General features: G+C 43.1%; 1 protein-coding gene across 5 annotated transcripts in view; it reads left to right on the plus strand.

Moving 5' to 3' along the window:
* The first annotated feature begins 10,089 nt into the window (after nt 1–10,089).
* The window catches only part of AKAP11 (A-kinase anchoring protein 11), a 36,858-nt gene continuing 33,557 nt past the window's right edge, over nt 10,090–13,390 (plus strand). For 4 of the 5 annotated variants that reach the window (XM_031615880.2, XM_031615881.2, XM_031615882.2 and 1 more), the window contains exon 1: nt 10,090–10,254. The gene's annotated coding sequence lies outside the window, so the exon portion shown is untranslated. Of the gene's footprint in view, nt 10,255–10,760; nt 11,748–13,390 lie in introns of those variants that run through there. The other variant, XM_090131366.1, reaches the window with a different exon arrangement.

The raw sequence follows: 13,390 nt of genomic DNA on the forward strand, positions 1-13,390 counted from the left end.
ATGGGTGGACGTAAACTCTGTAACAATGCTCCTCAGTTCTTTGTCTTCTTTGCAGAACTGTACTTTTGATGTAGTTTCGAATCATCCATAGTGACAGGTGGTTGAATAAAAAGAGAGGTATACATGGTCACAGTTCAGCTGAATGTCAGATTTTATGTAATGAATATAGTCTAAAAGACAGTGATCCTTTATGTACAAGGAGCACATTAATGTTTTAACTTACGTTTTTCTTTCTGATAAATCAAGATATTCACGGGAAAGATTTCAGGGGGAAGTTCTTTACAGAGAGAGTGGTGAGGTGCTGGAACGGGCTGCCCAGAGAGGTTGTGGATGCTCCGTCCCTGGAGGTGTTCAAGGCCAGGTTGGATGGGGCCCCGGGCAGCCTGGTCTAGCATTGAATGTGGAGGTTGGTGGCCCTGCATGTGGCAGGGGGGTTGGGGATTCATGATCCTTGAGGTCCCTTCCTACTCTGGCCATTCTGTAATTCTGTGATATAGTTCACAAAAAGCCATACAGCATTGCTTCAGGATTGGTGTAAGGAACATTGTTTGGGAAGTACTTTGTAGTACAGAATGGGGAGGGTGCAATGCACGGTAGCTTTAAATTTACTTTCTGATTTCTCAATGCTTCTGAAGCCTGGGGGACCATAATTATCTGTTGATATTGTCTCTCTTCAGCAGCAGTCCTAGCTCTGACACATCTCCCATATCTGCACTGTGCATCATTATCTATACTGAATAGAAATAGAATACACCCACACTAAAAGTTAAAAGCCTCCTTGGAACACCTCATTTTAATGAAAATAAGACAGTCTCTTTAGCGTGATGTGTATTTTTCTCTCATATACACACATACAGTGCCCCAAAATATACCATTATCCATGCTAGATGATAATTTATTATTTAAACTAATTATCAATTTAAAATTTAAAATGATGCTTTAAAAATTGCTTTAAAAACAGTTGGAATTCAATTTACCTAGAATCTTTACCTTAACTCTATGAATACAGATCAAGTTTCTGTTCTCTTCTCAAGTGCAGCTACATTCGGGTTGGACATCAGGAAAAATTTCTTCTCAGAAAGAACAGTGATGCACTGGAACAGGTGGTGGAGTCACCATTCATGGAGGTGTTCAAGAGCATGGATGTGGCACTGAGGGACATGGTCAGTGGGCATGGCTGACTATATGATCCTGGTGGCCTTTTCCAACATTAATAATTCTATCATTCACTGATTCTATGAATGATGAAGTTGGCAGGATGAAGAAGTATGTCTTCAGGCAAGCCTGCCTTGCCAGAGCCTGAGAGAACTGGGATCTGAGAAAATATGTTATTTCCTAACAAAAGATATTTGCAAACTCATCAGTGATTCTTGAGAAACCTTGAAACCTTGGTATTCCTCACACAATCCGTTCCTATCAATCAATTCAAAGGATGCTTCCAAAGCCCTAAAAAATCAGTGTAATTTTGCCAATGAAGCTCCTAAATCAGGTTAATGTAGCTTTGTTTTCTGATATAAAAATGGTAAAGTTAGGCCTAGAGGGCAACTGCAATCCATTTCCATTCTTCTCTTTCAGTATGATGTGTTTTAAATGTTATATTACTACAGAATCCATCATCTGTACACAATTATAACTTACCCTTCTGTGACTTTATTATACTATTAACTTCAGCTCATAAAGGATCACAAAGTTCAGTTGTGTGCTTTTTAATATGAGTAAAAGAACTATGAGTATTATAGAGGCTTCACATGAATTTCTTTCCTCTATCCCATCTTCACTGTTCCTGAAAAACAGAACATTTGCAGTTTGTCAACCCTCACTTCAGAGTCAGTAGCAGGGCAATGCTTAGGAAACCTGACTACAGTCTTTCAAGACAATCATCTTGCAGGGACAAGCCTCAGTATTTCCACAGCTTCAAAGTCAATGAAACAAAAAGCTGCTGGCAATTATATATTTTTTTCTATTTGCCTATAGATAGAACAGTGTCTCATCAGTTGTAAATGATGATACATTGTTAAAGTTCAAACAAATTCACCTTAATATACTCTTATTACTGTTATTGTTCACATTTTCAAATATTCCTCGTGGCTTTTCTTGCAAACAACCAAGAAGACAATGTATTATTCCTCTTTCAATCAATGGCAAACATTTTTTGAAACACTGCCATTGTTTTAAAGCATTAGTGACTTTATAGAAGACATTTTCCTTTCAGCAAACTTTGAAATTGTTTTTCTTAAACAATTTCTTTCTAAAGAGCATGACTAGTACGTCATGAGTATATGGTCTGACAAAACAACTAACTGTCTTACCAAGATGTATCATAGAAAAATAGAATCATAGAATCATAGAATGGCCTGGGTTGAAAAGAACCCAATGATCACCTAGTTTCAACCCCCCTGCTATGTGCAGGGTCACCAACCACCAGACCAGGCTGCCCAGAGCCACATCCAGCCTGGCCTTGAATGCCTCCAGGGATGGGGCATCCACAGCCTCCTTGGGCAACCTGTTCCAGTGCGTCACCACCCTCTGTGTGAAAAACTTCCTCCTAATATCTAACCTAAACCTCCCCTGTCTCATTTTAAGACCGTTCCTATCACTATCGTTGTCCCCCTTATCCTATCACGATTGTTTTAAGCTATTTTTCAATCTTGAGAAATGCAATTTGCTGTCACAGTCATCTGAGCTTTAAGAATAAGTTCCCATGGCTTTATATGTTCATGGAATGAACTGTTCTGCAGCTCTTGGTTTCTCAGGGTGCAGTTAAAGCACACATCATCACTGTCAGCCATTCCAGTCTAGCTCCATAGTCGCATCAGTAAGCATGGGTGATCTGGGACTTTCAAATGTGTTTTGCTTACTTCAACATCTGTTTTAAAAGTAAGTTACTACACTAACTTTCCAGACTGCATTTATTGCATGTCATATTTTAGCAACACAGAAATATGGAGACTTGTTCCTGGAAGCCACAGTCTGTTCCATTCCCCTGCAATTTTACTTGTTGAACCCAAATGATGGAGTTGCTTTTTCTAGAAAGTGCTTCATTTTCTCTTCTTCAAGCTGCACCCTGACTTGTCTATAGGACATTACAGAAATTACTGTGATTGGTACGCTAATACTAATACTAATACTAATACTAATACTAATACTAATACTTCTTGCAGAGGTTTTTTAAATCATTCTTATTTAGAGTTGAGTATGGTTTATATTTACCCTGTCCACTGGCCCAGCAGACCCCAGACCTTGTATTCCATACACATTTCAGAGCACAATTAATGCATATAATAAAGCTGTATTTACAAATCAGGAGCGTGTGGTGTAACCATCACTGAAAATCTGTAGATAAATTAGATTATTCTGAAGATATGTTTCAGCCTACTTATTTACATTTGTCATTTCTTGCTTCTCTGACAGCTGAAAAATTAAATTGGTCCTAAATAGGCTGTGTAAATGTAGCATTTCTGAGCTCAGAAATTTCCCAGAGAAATCATCATTGGGAAAATGACATATAGCCTTCAGTAAAGGTCACCCAGAAACAGTTACTGAGAAATCTTACTGTGGTAGGACAGAACTCACAGAGTTTCTTACAGATATTTCTGTTCTTTGTCTCATTTTAGACAAGATGTTCAGTCTCCAGTGATTTGCAAAGAGGTTCTTGGAGCACAGCTGTAGAGAGTGGCTATTCTGCACAATGGCAGCAACTGGGATAATAGTTTTCTTCTGAAGAAAGCAGTATAGAATTTGGTAGTTTTCCTTCAACATTTTGACAGAAAAGTGCATTAAAATGCACTGATTTTTAAAGACTGTTTCTTTTTTTATACTGAAAAGTATGTGACAAAATTGAGGAATTTAATAATCAGTCAGAAAGACGTGACATAAAGGAGCAGATATTTGTGTATGGGATATAAAACATGTACTGTGTATGGGAAGTCCAAATGGACATACTGAGAGTGACCTAAACCTTAAGCATGTGCTGAAGTTACTATACCATCTGAGAGAAAGATCATGTTTTCAGACAAACTGCAGCAGTGCACAGCAAACTGTATATCTCCACCAGGAGTGAAGAAAACAGTACCCCACAAATTCACTTAAGACTATTTTCACTGTGGGAAAAGACACTCAATGCAAATTATTTCCAGTTCAAAAATATGCTCTAAAAACAGCAATAAAGTGAGTCACACATATAAGAGACAAAGGTCAATGTAAAGCAAAGCAACCACAATAAAAATCATTTGGAATCCAGATGGTAACGGGATGGGATTCACTAAGATTGCTGTAGCATCGACAGTTGAATGAATGAGAGAGGACACAAAAATAAGAGTCAAGTTTATTTACAAGTGGAAGGAATAAGATCTTAAATGTAGCTCAGCAAAGCACCTGTTGTTCCTCTGATTTCACAGCACGAGTATTAGACACTATTTAAACAGATGAAGATGCAGAAAATTTACTTACCCCTTTTGCAAGGGAATTCATTATTCCCTACAGTTAACACAGCTGAAGTAACAATGGTATATTACATCTCTGGACTTTAAGCAGCAAGTATGTGCAACAAGTGGTTGGACACAACTGAGAGATTTCTTGCAGAAACTTAAAAATAAAAAGATTTGTCCTAAAACAGAAATTATGTGTCTCAAATAGGTGGCTTGGGGCCACCACAAAGATGATCAGGCCATAAAGACATTCAGAGGGTTGGAGCACCTCGCCAATGAGGACAGGCTGAGAGAACTGGGGCTCTTCAGCCTGGAGAAGAGAAGGCTCCGGGGAGGGCTGTCCAGTACCTGAAGGGGCCTACAGGAAAGCTGAAAGCATGCATTTTATAAGGGCTTGTACTGACAGAATGAGAGGAAATGGTTTTAAACTGGCAGAGGGTAGATTTAGACTAGATATTAGGAAGAAATTCTTGACTTGAGGGTGGTGAGACACTGAAACAGGTTGCCCGGAGAGGCTGTGGATGCCCCCTCCCTGGAAGCATTCAAGGCCAGGCTGGATGGGGCTGTGAGCAACCTGGTCTAGAGGGAGGTGTCCCTGCCTATAGCAGGGGGTTGGAACTAGATGATCTTTAAGGCTCCTTTCCAACCCAAACCATTCTGTGATTCTATAATTATCTTCAGCAAACGTAACACTTAAGTACCACTAGTTCTGAAGATGAAAGGAGTCTTTCTGTATTAGTGCTGACCTTGACACTACCAGTCATCCAGAACAGCATAAAGATCATGACCTTTTACCTAGTTCAGAAGATTTATTTTCCCCATTATTGCATTTTAGCAAATTCATCCTAAATTAGTTTCATCCATAAATACAGACAGAAGACAAGGAGTCAGCCTGTATCTGACAACAGTCTCAAGAGTTTGTTTCAATCTCATATTGAGCCGTCCACAGTAGCAGTATCTTCTGGTTAGCAGGTATACAAAAACAGACATTAGTAGGTACTCTTAGCATGCAATATTATTCAAATATTTGTATCTACAAAAGTAGCAACAAAGAACACCCTGAATAACCCCTCAAGGGCCCGAGCACCATCACTTCCCTAAAGAAAAAAATCACTGCTCATATTCATACATAAGCTCACATTCTTGCAGGGGGGAAGGAGGGGAGGGGTGGGAGGAAGGTGCATAAATCACAAGACAAAGCTGAAGAAATCCATAAGTAATCCAAAGTGAAGGATAGTTGCACTCCTTTTCTCACAGTAGTCAGTTATCTGGAGGCTGTTTGAACATTTTCCAATTGAGCAGATTGGCAGTGGAAATGTTAGCTAGTAGTGGTTCCATCAAAACTTTTGACAGAAGCTGAAGCCGTGATATGGCTGTGGCAGCTGGCCAGCAATCCAACCAAGCTGGCTGTTTACTTTAGCTCAGCTGACTGGCGAAGCTGATCCCCCCTCTCTGCCCTCCCTCTCCCTGGCAATGTGCCGACAGCTCAGTTGGTTTCTTGGCTCCCCAGGCATGACAGCTGGCAAAGAAATAGATTGTTTCATTTTTGCCAGAAAGGTTGCAGAGCCAATGCATTTTGTTCCTGCGCTCAATGAAACAAAATATTGACAAGCTGGAATTTCCTGTAGAATAAAAATTTTACTTCCTAACTAGCTCTAGTTATTATTGTACACTCTTGTGTAACATAATGACGTTGTTATCGCATCCTCTAAAGAAAACACAATGCACAGAAAGGATGTGACTCCACAACATGTTCCAAAGTGTTGGATAAGAATCTCGGAGCATCTGAAACAGTCCCTGTGCAGCACAGTGCTCCTTTTTATAAACTTATTTTGTGACACTTCCCATTTTGTATCAAAAGGCCTAAGAAGTTGCCTGCGGGAACACGTTTGTCAGCAGGACATAAATGAAGAACTGAGCATTCAATTCTGAATATAGTCTGTGGATTACTCCTTTTAAGTATACTGTTTTGGAAGATGATCTGTAGATTATAGATAAAACTCTTGGGAAAGAAAAAATAATAAGAAAGCAACACAGTTTTACATGTATACAATGATAATTAGTTTCACTTAAAAAAAGAAAAAAGAAAATATCCACAAACACAAATAAAAATCGATGCTCAAACATATAATTGGAAATGGCGGATTAGAGAAACAGTCTAAAGAAAACATTGTGCCATAATGCCATAAACTGAGGCACTTGGCAGAGACAAATGTCATGGTTTAGCATATGTGTAAGATTCCTGACAGGATGACTAATGAAATAAAGCACTCAAATGAAAAGATCCAGTTTTGTTGTGGGTAGGTGAGACAAGAGTGTTTTCAAGGAGACAGTGAGCAGGGTTTAAATGGCAACATAAGTCAACACATGTGTACACGCTTGTTGGCAGAGCAAGCCAATTGAAGCTGTTTCTATTCTCATTTGTCTCTGTGCTATCCCCAGTGCCATGCTGACACACAGACTATGTTGGTGAACTGGATCAGCAAGCAGGAAGGAAAGCAGGTTGTTTTCTGGTCTTCCCAGTTCAATCTCATTTACTGCTTGATTTCACAAATGTTCACGCTGGCACAGCTTAGAAACAGTGCAGATGTAAACGTAGGTAGAAGAGCTGAGGGGCAGAAGCTGACGTTATAAATGGATGAGCCGCCAAAAATCATTCCCGAAACTGTATCATTAGTTCTCATTTAAGCTTTAGTTTTTGGTGTTTTTTTTGTTTGTTTGTTTGAGAAAAAATAATATCAAGCATGGCAGATCCTTTCAGATTACTGCAAAGGTATCAATGGAAAGGCTTACCCAGGTTTTCAAACAAGAAGTGCATGCTGTCTCCAGTTAAAGGTAGGAGTAGAATAACAAGACTATAAATTATCTGCCTTTGAGAAAGAGACCCGTATTATTACAGATTCCATCAGTGTACTTTATAGGATGTAATTTCAAGCTTTTTCTGGCCTTGAAAAAGCTTTAATTATAGAGGGACATTTTTCAGAGTTAGTATCATAAATAAAAACAAACACACAGAATTATGCAACTCTGTAGGTTTCATGCACAGGGGAAAAAAAGTCTTATTAAGAGACTAGAAAGAAAAAAAAGAAAGCTGCCATAAAATCTTCAACTAGTTCTTTATTTCTTTTTACAAAAGTGGCATGGAATACCTTAGCAATAATGACTTACAAGTCAGTCCAAGATCATTTTTCAAAATGTTGCTCCAAGCCAGTGATGCTGAAAATGTCAAGCTTAAAAGACAGGTGCAGATTGTGACTCAGTGTAATATCAAAGCCAGGTAATACTTCTCACAAAAACGTTCTACAGATACACATTTTTGATACAGAAAGAGCAGAAAAGACATTGCAAGTGCACAGCCATCTCCAGCCAGCTCCATCTGATGCTTTCATGGGGCGTGATCCTAACCTGAGGGTTGAAGTCCTGCCTGGCCTTATGCTCTCCTGGGGCTGTGGCTGACCCTGGCTCTGCCCACCCTGACCCCATATACAGACTGACACCCCTGCCACTAGACCAAGCTGCCCAGAGCCACATCCAGCCTCCAGGGATGGGGCATCCACAACCTCCTTGGGCAACCTGTTCCAGTGCGTCACCACCCTCTGAGTGAAAAACTTCCTCGTAATATCTAACCTAAACCTCCTCTGTCTCAGTTTAAAACCATTCCCCATTGTCCTATCACTATCCATCCTCATAAACAGCCATTCCCCCTCCTGTTTGTATGCTCCCTTCAAGTATTGGAAGGCCACAATCCTTCTCTTCTTCTCAGTTGGGGCAGTGGCACAGGTCACAGACAGAGGGACGCAGCCCTGGAAAACATGGAGCTGCACAGCGTAAAGCATGCCATACAAGGCATAAAACACTAGAGCCCCAAAACTGATGCACTATTTCTCCATCATTAATGCACATTTTAAGCGGCGTTGTCTGATCATCCAAGTTTCTTGTGCATACACAGTACTTAAAAGTTGTGAAAAAAATTATGTAAAAATTCAGAATCTCAAAGCCATCTCCATTTTTATCATTGTAAAACAAACATATTTCTTGACAAACAATGATGTGCTGTGGGCTATATTACATAGTTTCCTGACAAGGATAAAATTTGATTTTTTTCCAAGGCTTTGGCAGGAAGCCATAGGAACTCATTATTCTGAATGGTCTACTGGGAATTATAGAACAAAGGGAATAAAAGGCTCAGATTTGTTTTTAAAGCATGCTTTGTCATGTTTACATTGCTTCTAGATCTATTTTGTTTGGCAAAAGTCTGTATGTAACAACAAAAGCCTCTTACAGACTTTTTAGGTTTTTTTTTAATGAAAACTGAAGTGTTTTTTGCTCAGATGGATGTGTTTCCATAACAGGATGGTCTCACTGGGCACAGAAATGATGTCAAACCAGTTAAATTTGATTCAATTATTCACTTAGTTTTTCTCACCCTGTAGAGACCTGTAGTCCCTGGGAATCTGAGTAACCTTCTGTTTCCCCCAGTTAGCTAATTTCGCTCTGGTATGCCACATCTCAGGAAGACTTCAGGTTGGATATCACAGAATGGCCAGGGTTGGAAGGAACCTCAAGGATGATGAATCTCCAACCCCCCTGCCACATGCAGGGCCACCAACCTCCTCATTTAATGCTAGACCAGGCTGCCCAGGGCCCCATCCAACCTGGCCTTGAACACCTCCAGGGAGAGAGCATCCACAACCTCTCTGGGCAGCCTGTTCCAGCACCTCACCACTCTCTCTGTAAAGAATTTCCCCCTAACGTCCAACTTAAATCTCCCCTCCCTCAACTTAAAACCATTTTCCCTCGTCCTGCAGTTATCCACCCTTTCAAAGAGTTGATTCCCCTCCCCTCCGTAGGCTCCCTATTAGGCAAAATTTCTTCTCAGAATGAGTGGTGAGGCACTGGCACAGGCTGCCCAGGGAGGTGGTGGAGTCACCATCCCTGCCCGGTGTTCAAGAACCATACATGTGGATGTGGCACTGAGGGACATGGTCAGTGGGCACGGTGGGATGGGCTAGATGATCTTGGTTCTATGATTCTAAGATCTATCTGGAATCTGAAAGTCTCTTTTTTTTGGGGGGGGGGAGGGGATGGTGGGGATGGTGGGGAGGCAGGGACAGCGAGCCATTAGTGTTGGCCTATTCACTGTGTATTATTCAATGAACTTCCTCATCTGTGTGGCAGGTGAGTGTCTGAAGAAGCTGAAATGGAGTCATGTGGAAAGGCTCATGAAATTAGTAAGAAAACAGAATATATTTCTAGGCCTCAGGTCAGACGCACATTACAGCTCATGAGGACTTGAAAATGCGTACAGGATGGGGGAAATGACACGCTTGAGGTACTGTGGCATTTGGCAGCATTACTATGCTTAACAGGGAGGAGGAAGGGCACAGGTGTTTTGTCTGAAAACACAAAAGGGGCTGAAATTTCTGTCTGCGTCCTCCAACCTGCTGAGCCAGCCAGCGCACTGGAAGACAAAGCAGGCGTCAATCCAGACTGAGAGAGCAGGAACGACCCACCACACAGGTCTATACTCCCTCACACCCGGGGGGGGGGGAGGGGGCGGCACCCAACCCCACACAACAGGCGAGGCGCGCGCCGGGACAAACGGGCTCCGAACCCTCAAACCCCGCCCGCGGGGTGGCGTCACGTGACTCCCGCCCGCCTCCGGAGGCGGAGAGGGAAGCGTCGCGAGAGCGGCGCGCGCCGGGGGCGTGGCGTAGCTGTGGCGGCGGGGCGCTGCGCTGCGGCGGCGGCTCGGTTGGCGGCGGCTCCTCCGCTGCTCCAGGAGGAGAAATGGCGGCGGGCGGCGGACGCTGAGGACAGCGCTCAGGTACGGGCCGCCCGCTCTTCTTCACAGAGCGGGAGCCTGCCGCTTCCGGCGGGCTGCGCTGAGGCCGGGGCGCCGCCTCCCGGCCTGGCAGCCGCCACAGGTGGCTCCTTCCTTTCCTCCCGGAGGATGCTCCGGCCCTGCCCTGAGGGAGGGGGAGAGACGGCGGCTCTTTGCGTGGCCTGGGGCGGCGCGGCGGCTGGGGAGAGCCCGCTAACGGAGCGGGGGGCGGCGGGGAGGCCTGCGGTGGGGGTGGTGCGGGGCTCGGGGGCAGCTCTGCGGGGATTGCGCTGTGGCTGCTGGAAGCGCCGGGCTGTAATACGGTGGGCTTGCAAGAAGCGGCCTCCCGATCTCTTCTTCCCAGCCCTGAGGGTTAGGAGGAACGCGGCTTGTTTACTTCCTTGGCTCTTTCAAGGGGTTTTATTTAAAAAAAAAAAAAAAGTCAAAGTAGCTTCTTTTTTTTTTTTTGCTTTTTTTTTTTTTTTTTTTTCTTGTAGGTCTCTTTGGTTTCCCGTGGTATCAAATGGAATCACATAGTTGGGAGCGGTTGCTTTGGTGTTACGATTCTTACTGAAGCTCTGAGATGTTATCAGAGTTGGTTAGGGAGAGAAATCATACAAAGGTTTGGGTTGGAAAGGACCTTAAAGATCATATAGTTTCAACCCCCCTGCTATAGGCAGGGACACCTGCCTCCAGGCCAGGTTGCTCACAGCCCCATCCAGCCTGGCCTTGAATGCTTCCAGGGAGGGGGCATCCACAGCCTCTCCGGGCAACCTGTTCCAATGTCTCACCACCCTCACAGTCAAGAATTTCTTCCTAATATCTAGTCTAAATCTACCCTCTGCCAGTTTAAAACCATTTCCCCCTGTCCTTTTGCTACCCGCCCTTATTAAAAGCCCTTCCCCACCTTTTCTGTAGGCCCCCATCAGGTACTGGAAGACCGTTATAGGGTCCCCCCAGAGTCTTCTCTTCTCCAGGCTGAAAAGCCTCAGCTCTCTCAGCCTGTCCTCATTGGTGAGGTGTTCCAGCCCTTCATGGCCCTCCTCTGGACCTGATCTGACAGCTCTATATCCTTCTTGATGAGGCCAGCCTATTCTCAGTGGCGTGTAGCAACAGGACAAGGAGCGATGGCCTAAAACTTGAACATAGGAGGTTCTGTACTAACATGCAAAAGAACTTATTTACAGTAAGGTGACAGAGCACTGGAACAGGCTGCTCAGAGAGGTTGTGGTGTCTCTGCCTATGGAGATATTCAAGACCCATCTAGATGCTGACCTGTGTGACCTACTGTAGGGTACCTGCTTTAGCAGCAGGGTTGGACTTGATGATCTTTTGAGGTCCCTTCCACCCCTGAGATTCTGTGATTCTTGTGTTGGGAGATCCAGAACTGGACACAGTATTCCAGGTGGGGTGTCATGAGAACCGAGTAGAGAGGCAGAGTCACCTCTTCGACCTGCTGGTGCGACCCAGGATACAGTTGGCCTTCTGGGCTGCAGGTGTACATTGCTGGCTTGTGTAGAGCTTTTCATCAGCTGACACCCCCAAATCCTTCTTCTTGAATCTGCATACAAATTCTGTTCTATCTGGTAGCAAAATCACAGTTAACGTAACGTGTTCATCTGTTTTATGCTGGGGAGTTATCTTATATCACTTCCTATTTATGAGATTATTTCAGATTTGTACAGGCAGCCTTTCACAAAATCACAGAGTTGTTGGGGCTGGAGGGGACCTCTGGATATCACCTAGTCCAACTCCCATGTTAAAGCAGCATCTTGTTGGTATTTTATCTAACAATAAATATTACCAGTATCTAAGTGATTATTGAAAAATTAAGTATATTGAGAATTGGTTCAATTTGGGTGAATTTCTTGATTTGCAGGCAGGGTGATTTTTTTGAGGCCTGAATTTTGAATTTTTCCACCTTGGTTCATCCCCCATAATATCTTGTTGTCCATGGATTCTTTAGTTGAAAAACTGTAGTGATGGAATGTGTTACACAGTCTGGAATAATAATTTAATCTGATTATTCCCTCATTTGGCATACTTATAAGCTGAAAACAATACCTCTTGAGCTTGAGGTATTTTCTGGTCAGGCTCTTTAAAAGAAGGAATGCTTCTTTGGGAAGATACTGGTGCTTGGGGACTAACATAGAATCATAAAATCATTAAGATTGCAAAAGACCTCTAAGGACATCTAGTCCAGCTGTCCACCCATCCCCACCATGCCCACTAACCATGTCCTTCCGTGCCACATCTGCATGCTTCTTGAATACTTCCAGGGACAGTGACTGCAGCACCTCCCTGGGCAGCCTGTGCCACTGCCTCACTGCTCTTTCTGAGCTGAACTTTTTCCTAATTTTGAGACCTGACAGATGCATTTACCCCCCTCTGCTTAGTGTGAATGTAACTGTGGTTGAGACAGCTTGTCATTTTTTATAGACTTCTTCAAGACTGCCAACCCAATTAGTGAAAGTGACAAATCATTGGAAAAGAGAAAGAAGCATCTTGTTTTCTTAAGATACCAACTATTTCCTGGCTGTTTTGATTGTCAGTGTTTGCACTTCCTTTCTGGTTAATTCTTAAGTTTGGGTACTTTAGCCAACAAAATAATTTTATACATCTTCAGCGTTATGTTTTCAGCTTTACGTTGTATTCTTGGACAAGTGGAAATGAGTGACACAGAGCTGTGACATACCCCAGGTAATGAGGAGAACCTGTATGGTACAGATACTGAAGGACAGGGTGCAGACAAGGTAGAATTGTTGTGGTGTTGAGTCAGGGATAAAGCACTACAGTTGGTCCTCAGCATCTTTCCACATCTTAGTGCTGTGATTTACAAAGCTGTTGCTTCCATGAGGTGGGTGACACTGCAGGTGGCTTAGTGTGGGTGCTTGGATCTCAGCATTTGCTAGCTGATGCCATAGGAAAATACTTAACCTGTTGCCCAAAGATAGTGTACCTGTAGGCTGCTTTACATGAGTAGATACTGCTGAAACTTGCATGGTTATAGAGTCGTCCTTGTGATTTTTCTGATGGGCGTTGTTAAAATTGTTGTAAGCATTAGTTCTCATATGGCAGAGCATCAGAGCTCATATGGCTTGCTTGTATTCGGCCCAGTGTGAGACCAGCTTTCCCACAG

Source organism: Phasianus colchicus, chromosome 1 (assembly GCF_987193195.1).
Source record: "Phasianus colchicus chromosome 1, bPhaCol1.hap1.1, whole genome shotgun sequence".
Lineage (NCBI taxonomy): Eukaryota > Metazoa > Chordata > Aves > Galliformes > Phasianidae > Phasianus > Phasianus colchicus.